The 8,267-nt window shown below is 48.9% G+C and overlaps 1 protein-coding gene across 3 annotated transcripts in view; it reads right to left on the bottom strand.

The window, feature by feature from the left end:
- Positions 1 to 992: 992 nt before the first annotated feature.
- Positions 993 to 8,267, bottom strand: part of LOC138285661 (uncharacterized) — a 222,604-nt gene continuing 215,329 nt past the window's right edge. For all 3 annotated transcript variants that reach the window (XM_069225910.1, XM_069225909.1, XM_069225911.1), the window contains one exon: positions 993 to 1,551. The gene's annotated coding sequence lies outside the window, so the exon portion shown is untranslated. The remainder of the gene's footprint in view (positions 1,552 to 8,267) is intronic.

The following is an 8,267-nucleotide window of genomic DNA, read 5'->3' as shown; positions in this document are numbered from 1 at the left end:
GAGACTTGTGAGTGCAGTTGTGATTGGAGCTTGGCTTCCCAGCAAGCAGAAGTGGGATCACGAGGTCTCCATGCGCTGAGCCCATGGAACTCGGGCAGCGCTGTAACTTTAAAGCAAGGGTGTAGCTCTTGTAGTGACAGCAGGCTAAGACTGTTCAAAGAGGTTCCACCAAAACGGATGAACACAGTACTTGGCCAATGGGAAACTGATAAGAGAAACAACAAGAAATAGTATGCTACAGCCAATAAAAATGGAGGAAAAGTAAGTGGCAAGCACAAGAACCAATAAAAAGTGAGGGTGGGATGTAAGCCCTTTTTAAGATTTATATTAAGTGCAATAGATTTCACAAGCATAGCACAAGCGCAGTGCAGGCAAACCTAAAATGAAAGGTTTAGACCTGACAAAAGGATTTTTTGCCAGCTCTAAATGACATTTTAGAACTGCTCTGCAGGCTGCAGTGGCAAGCCTGAGACAGGTTGTAAAGTACTACTTTGGAGAGTGGTGAGTGGCACAATGAGTGCTGCAGGCCCACTGGTGGTATTTAATTTACAGGCCCTTGCTAAATATATTACTATTTACCAGGGACCTACAAGTAAATGTGCCAATTAGGTGTAGGTCAATTTTACCATGTTTTAAGGAGAGGGCACAAGCCTTTTAGCACCAGTTGGCAGTGGTAAAAGTGCAGAGAGTCCTATAGCCAGAAAAACATGAATTCAGCAAGGTAGGAGGGATGAAGGCAAAATGTTTGGGGGAACTATCACCTAAGAGTGTAAGGTCTAACAATTAGTATATTGAACACAAGTTAGATATATACACAATCCATATTTATATTCTGATTGTACTAAAGCTATACGGTTTACCTTGTCAGCCCACACTTTTAGAACTACACCGGCCATTAACTGGCCATAGAGATCTAACTTGTTAAAAGAGCTCACACTTTCAAACTGTAAACATTCAGCAGAGGCAGAACAGTTCAGCTAAATTCCCAAGCATTGATGCTTATAGTGCACTTCAACTTTATTACAAATAATTACAGAAGAAAATGCAATAAAATAAAGTAAGAACATAACTAAAAATAACTAAATGAATGAAAGTTCAGTCAACAAAATATTTGGATATTACATTAAAATACTGATTCTGTAATGAAGTTTAATTATGGTTGTTCCAGCTGAACTTTTAAACAAATCATGACTGGAAGTATTATTAAGATCACATCCGTAATACTAAAATCACATGCTTAATACTAAAATCATATTCTTAATACTCATTTTTCAAAATAAACGAGATCATTCGGCATTGCTATAATTAGTCTGATTTACTTCTAATTCAGTCAGCTGATTAACACTGTCCACAGTTAGGTATAATTTCTGAATTGATGAAGGGACAACATGGCCCTCCCTTGATACATTTGGCAGTCCCATCATATTCTCGAAACAAATCATCCAGAGACAGACCCTGAAAATTTCAATTATTTTGTATAGCAGTGCAAGAAATTATAAATTTTCATTAAAAATGTTGCCACGGCATGCTAACAACTACATAACTACAATACTGTGTTGTTAGACTTTTCATCCTTGGCGTGGTCTCCCTTAACTTTTTGCCTCTGTTCCCCAGGTTGTTGATGTGTGCTGGACTCTGATTTTGCTATTTTTGTTACTCTGGGCACTTTACCACTGCTAACCAGTGCTAAAGTGCAAGTGCTCCTGTTTAAATTATATGTAAGTGGTTCATCCATGATTGGCATATTTGATTTACTAGTAAGTCCCTAGTAAGGTGCACTAGAGGTGCCAGGGCCTGTAAATCAAATGCTACTAGTGGGCCTGCAGCACTGGTTGTGCCACCCACATAAGTAGCTCTGTAATCATGTCTCAGACCTGCTCCTGCAGTGTCTGTATGTGTATTTTTACACTGTAAATTCGACTTGGCAAGTGTACCCACTTGCCAGGCCTAAACCTTCCCTTTACTTACATGTAAGGCACCCCTAAGGTAGGCCCTAGGTAGCCCCAAGGGCAGGGTGCAGTGTATGGATAAGGTAGGACATATAGTAATGTGGTTTATATGTCCTGACAGTGAAATACTGCCAATTTCGTTTTCACTGTTGCAAGGTCTGTCTCTCTCTCATAGGATAATATGGGGGCTACCTTTAAATATGATTAAAGTGTAGATTCCCCTAGAGAGTAGATGGACATGTGGAGTTTGGGATCCCTGAACTCACAATTTAAAAATACATCTTTTAGTAAAGTTGATTTTGAGATTGTGCGTTTGAAAATGCCACTTTTAGAAAGTGAGCATTTTCTTGCTTAAACCATTCTGTGACTCTGCCTTGTTTGTGGATTCCCTGTCTGGGTCAGTTGACAGTTGGGTTGTTTTTCACCTCACACCAGACAGTGACACAAAGGGAGCTGGGGTGTGATCTGCATTCCTGATTAGCCATCTCTGCTAGGAGGGAGGGGTGGAGTGGTCACTCTCATCTGAAAGGACTGTGCCTGCCTCTGACAATGCTGTCTCCAGCCCCCTGGTGTGTGTCTGAGGCCTTGCCTGGGCAAGGCAGGATCTCACAAGAAGGTGTGAGTCCCCTTTGAAGAAAGGTGACTTCAAAGACTAAAATGAGTATAAGAAGGGCACCCAAACTTACAAACTTTAGAAACACTTCTGGAATCAAGGGGAACCTCTGCCTGGAGAAGAGCTGATCGCTGAGGAACAAGTGCTGCCCTGCCTGTGACTGTGCTTTGTGGAGCTTTCCTGCAGTGCTGCTTCTGCCAGAGTAAGAGGGCAAAGACTGGACTTTGTGTGCCTTCCATCTTGAAGAAGAAATCTCCAAGGGCTTGATGTAGAGCTTGCCTCCTGTTATTGAAGTCTCAGGGATAGCAAAGACTTCTTCCTGCCAGCACCTGGAGTCTCTGGAGAGACCCCTACTCTGCTCTGTGGTGCCCTTCCAGTTCCTGGGACCCTGAAAGGAGAGGCTGGCAGCCTAAGGACAAAAATACACGCACCGCGCACCGTGCGGAGAAAAGATCGACGCGAATCCGATCGCGGCTGAGAAAACGACGCGACGCCGGCTCCGCAGCTGAGAAACGACGCCGCTGGAAACGCGACCGGAGAATCGACGCCCGGAGCAGGAGAAACGACGCGCAACATCGCTGACGAAGGCTGAGAGATCGCAACCAGCGCCGCGGGACTTCGGACCGTCGCGTGGCTGGCTTTTTCGACGCGCCTCGCCGAGCCGAGCTGTTTTCGACGCATATACCCGTGCAGGGTTATTTTCGACGCACACCGCCCGTGCGGGGTTATTTTTGCCGCAAACCAGGTACATTTTCACGCTAGCAGCGCTAGTGTGTTGTTACAACTACCTAAAGACTCTTTTTATTTTAAACCTTTTAAAAATCATAACTTGACTTGTGTATGTTGGATTTTTGTCGTTTTGGTCTTGTTTTGTCTAGATAAATATTTCCTATTTTTCTAAACTGGTGTTGTGTCATTTTGTAGTGTTTTCATTAAGTTACTGTGTGTGTTGGTACAAATACTTTACGCCCAGCACTCTGAGGTTAAGCCTACTGCTCTGCCAAGCTACCAAGGGGGTAAGCAGGGGTTAGCTGAGGGTGATTCTCTTTTATCCTAACTAGAGTGAGGGTCCTGGCTTGAACAGGGGGTAACCTGACTGTCAACCAAAGACCCCATTTCTAACATTGGTGACCAGCGGTCGGGATTTGGACTTGTATTTGTACTTGACATACAGTAATTAAGTGTACACTACTGTTTTGATCTCAGACCACTACGTGACCACATACTACTAGTCTTGTGATTTTTGTTTTTTACTTGGACTGTTTTTCTCTGCATTCAGTTTCTTTTTTTTTCACTGATCCCGGGATAGACTTTGCTGAAACTTCATTTGAGAACTTGCTTTTCTGTTTTTGGAACTGTGCATATTTTTTTAACCTCTCATCATGTCTCAGTCTGGAGATGCCCTAGCTGAAACTGCTTTTGATTTGGAGAAATTGGAGAGCTACAAGGTGGCTCAGTTGAAGCAGTTTTGTAGGAATGTTGGCTGTCCCATTGAGAGCTCATCCAAGAAGGATGAGCTGCAAAAGGCGCTGAGGGCCTGGGTGGCAGCCAAAGCAGCTGAGGGGCACACAGAGGAGGAGCCAGAGGGGGAAGAGGAGTTGCAAGTCACTCACACTGATGTAGTGGGTGGGCCTGCTATGTCTCAGGGGAGAATCTCTAGGGCAAGTAGCAGTGTATCCTCCAAGGGTCTGACACCTGAAGAGTTACAGGACAGACAGGCAGAAAGGGAGTACCAATTGGAGCAGAGAAGGCTAGCCCTTGAGGAGAAGAAGATAACAATGGCTCATGAGCTTAGCTTGAAAGAAATAGATCATAGAAGCCAGTCCAGTAGGGATGGTGGCAGCAATTCTACAGTGCAGCCTGAGAGAAGGGTACACATCCCAAAAGACCTTGTGAGGGATTATAAGAGGGAGGATGATATCTACTTGTGGTTCAAGGGTTATGAGTCAGCTCTCCACATGAACCTGGTCCCTGAAGCTCATTGGGGGGCAGCCCTGTGGAAGCATTTTGAGGCAGAGGGGAGGGACACACTGACGGCCTTAGGGGATGCTCAGAGTCTCACCTACCCTGCCATGAAGGAGGCCTTACTTACCAGGTATGGTCTCACCCCTGAGCAGTACAAAGAGAAGTTTAGATCCTACAAGAAAAAGGAATCCCAAACATGGTTGGAATGTGTTGATTCTTGTTGCAGGTCACTGGATGGTTGGGTGAAGGGCAGTAAGGTAAACACGTATGAGGGGCTTTACAATTTAATTGCTTGGGAGCACTTGTACAGTTTATGTTTTCCAGAGCTGCGCCAGCACCTCATTGACAGCAAGCTGACTGACCCCAGGAAGCTTGCACAGGAAGCGGACCGCTGGGAGAGCACCAGGGTCCAAAAGAGGTATGGGGGAGACCACGCCAAGGGTGGGCAGGGTCCCTCTCAGAAGAAAGGGGGGGGTAAGGGCAAACAGGATGAGTTCTCTAAAGGGCCCCAAACTGATTCCCAGGGTAAGGATTCCCAACCCCCCAGTGAAAAGAGGCCATGGTTCTCCAAAGGGAAGCCAATGGCAGGTGGTCCCCTACGTAAGTGCTATTCATGTGACCAGGTGGGTCATGTGAGGGGGGACCCCAAATGCCCCAAAAGTACACCGGCACCCACTGGTGCACCGTCCCAGGGTTTGGCCAGTGTAGCGCTTGGGGAGGAGTTGGTTTCAGGTGGGTGGGAACCAGCAGAAATGACCCTTGTCTCACTAGGGGACAGTGAGATGGTCCAGAGAAACCTAGTGCCTGATAACACTAAGAAGTACAGGCAATGGGTGACCATCAATGGACAGAGGGTGGAGGCTCTGAGAGACACAGGAGCCAGTGTGACTACAGTGAGGAGTCACCTGGTGTCTGAAGAGCAGATTGATCCCCGGGTACTTCACCAAGTAGTTGCAGTAGACAACTCTGAGCGCCTCTGCAGAGTGGCGCAGGTTCCCTTTGAATGGGGGGGGGTCTCAGGTTCCTGGAAAGTAGCTGTGAGTCCAACCATGCCTGTTGATTGTTTGCTAGGCAACGACCTGGAGGATTCCCCTTGGAAGGAGGTGGAACACAGGTCTCACTTGGAGATGTTGGGTCTGCCTGGGTGGGTATGCGTATCCACCCGGTCTATGGCAGCCAATCAGGGTAGTCAAGAGCCCCTGGAGCCTGAAACAGTGGCCCAGGGGACCGCCAAGAAGAGGAAAGGCAGGAGGCGCGGGAAACCCGCCCCAGAAGTTCCCACGGTCCGGGAGGAGGCAGAGCCTGAGGGTGATGCCCCGGAACCTACAGGGGAACAGGTGGCTGAACTGGGGGAGGTCCCTGAGCTGTCGCAGTGGCAGCAGGAAGGGGGACCCACCAGGGAAGTATTCTGCACAGCGCAGAAGGAATGCCCTACTCTTGAGGGACTGCGGCAGCAGGCTGCAGCCCAGGCGGCTGGCGGAGCGCCAGGTACTCACCTGATTTACTGGGAGGATGGCCTCCTGTATAGTGAGCCTAAGGTTCCTGAGCCGGGGTCAGCTCGTATGCTGGTGGTACCCCAGGGCTTCAGGACCTTCCTACTGGGTTTGGCTCATGATGTGCCTTTGGCAGGACATCTAGGGCAGGACAAGACCTATAAGAGGCTTGTCTCCCACTTTTACTGGCCCTTGATGAACAAGCAGTCAGCTGCTTATTGTAGATCTTGTCAGACTTGTCAGGCAAGTGGCAAGAGTGGGGGGAAATGCAAAGCTCCCCTCCAACCTTTACCGGTAGTCAGTACTCCCTTTGAAAGGGTAGGAATTGACATTGTGGGGCCTCTGGATCCCAAGACAGCCCTGGGCAACAGGTTCATCCTGGTCTTGGTGGACCATGCCACACGGTACCCAGAAGCTATTCCTCTAAGGACGGTCACCGCCCCCGTGGTGGGACGTGCCTTGATGGGGGTTTTTACCCGCATGGGGTTCCCCAAGGAGGTAGTATCTGATAGGGGTACAAACTTCATATCCACTTATATGAAGTCTCTGTGGAAGGTGTGTGGGGTAACCTACAAGTTCACCACCCCTTACCACCCCCAAAGTAATGGTCTGGTTGAGAGATTCAACCGCACCTTGAAAGGCATGATTCAGGGCCTGTCAGAGCCCTTGAGGCGTAAGTGGGACGTCCTCTTGCCATGCCTTCTGTTCGCTTACAGGGAGGTGCCTCAAAAGGGACTTGGCTTTAGCCCCTTTGAGCTCATCTATGGCCACCCTGTGAGGGGACCGCTCAGTCTGGTGAAGGAGGCTTTGGAGAAAGCTCCTAGTAAACCACCCCAGGATGTATTTAGCTACATGCTGGCACTAAGAAACCAGACTGCCCGCTTCAGGCGTCTCGCTCAGGAGAACCTGGAAGCAAGCCAGGAGGACATGAAACGGTGGTACGACCAGAATGCCACTCTGGTTGAGTTTCAGCCTGGACAAAAAGTGTGGGTCATGGCGCCAGTAGAGCCTAGGGCTCTCCAAGATAAGTGGACTGGGCCTTTTGAGGTGGTGGAAAGAAAGAGCGAGGTCACCTATCTGGTAGACTTGCAATCCCCCAGGAACCCCTTGAGGGTCCTACATGTCAACCGCCTCAAACCCCACTTTGAGCGAACTGAGCTATCCATGCTCCTAGCGACAGATGACGGGGTGGAGGAAGAGAGTGAGCCTCTTCCTGACCTCCTGTCTGCAGGAGAGAAAGATGGGTCTGTGGAGGGAGTGATCCTCTCCCCCTCCCTGACTGAGGAACAGCAGAGGGACTGTCGCCACGTGCTGGGACAGTTCGCCTCACTGTTTTCCCTGATCCCAGGAGTCACACACCTGTGCACACATGATGTGGACACTGGGGACAGTACACCTGTTAAACATAAGGTTTACAGGGTGACTGACAGGGTGAGGGCTTGCATTAAGGAGGAAGTCTCCAAAATGTTAGCCCTAAGGGTTATTGAGCACTCCAGCAGTCCTTGGGCCAGCCCAGTGGTCTTGGTCCCAAAGGCTACTGCTCCTAGTGCCACTCCAGAACTTAGGTTCTGTGTGGACTACCGGGGTCTCAATGCGGTCAGCAAGACTGACGCACACCCCATCCCCCGAGCTGATGAGCTCATTGATCGGTTAGGAGCTGCCAAGTACCTCAGTACGTTTGATTTAACCTCTGGGTACTGGCAGATTGCCTTAACTGAAGGGGCAAAGGAGAGGTCAGCATTCTCTACCCCCGATGGGCACTTCCACTTCAATGTGATGCCCTTTGGGATGAAGAATGCCCCTGCCACCTTTCAGAGGTTGGTCAACCAGGTGTTGGCAGGACTGGATGAGTTCAGTGCCGCCTACCTGGATGACATTGCTGTGTTTAGTTCCACATGGGAGGAACACCTGCAACACCTCTGGAGAGTGTTAGAGGCCCTGCAAAAGGCGGGCCTCACTATTAAGGCGAGCAAGTGCCAAATAGGGCAGGGTTCTGTTGTGTACTTAGGACACCAGGTGGGGAGTGGCCAGGTGGCACCCCTACAGCCGAAGATTGACACGATTCTGGCTTGGGAGCCTCCCAAGACCCAGACTGAAGTGAGAGCCTTTTTAGGTCTCACAGGATACTATCGGAGGTTCGTTAAGGGATATGGTACCATTGTTACCCCCTTAACTGAGTTGACTTCTAAGAAGCAACCCAAGAAAGTGATCTGGACAGAGGCTTGCCAGAACGCTTTTGATGCCCTG

This window comes from Pleurodeles waltl, chromosome 3_1 (assembly GCF_031143425.1).
Source record: "Pleurodeles waltl isolate 20211129_DDA chromosome 3_1, aPleWal1.hap1.20221129, whole genome shotgun sequence".
Lineage (NCBI taxonomy): Eukaryota > Metazoa > Chordata > Amphibia > Caudata > Salamandridae > Pleurodeles > Pleurodeles waltl.
Note: the sequence above shows the minus strand (reverse complement) of the source record. Positions and strands in the feature narration are given on the sequence as shown.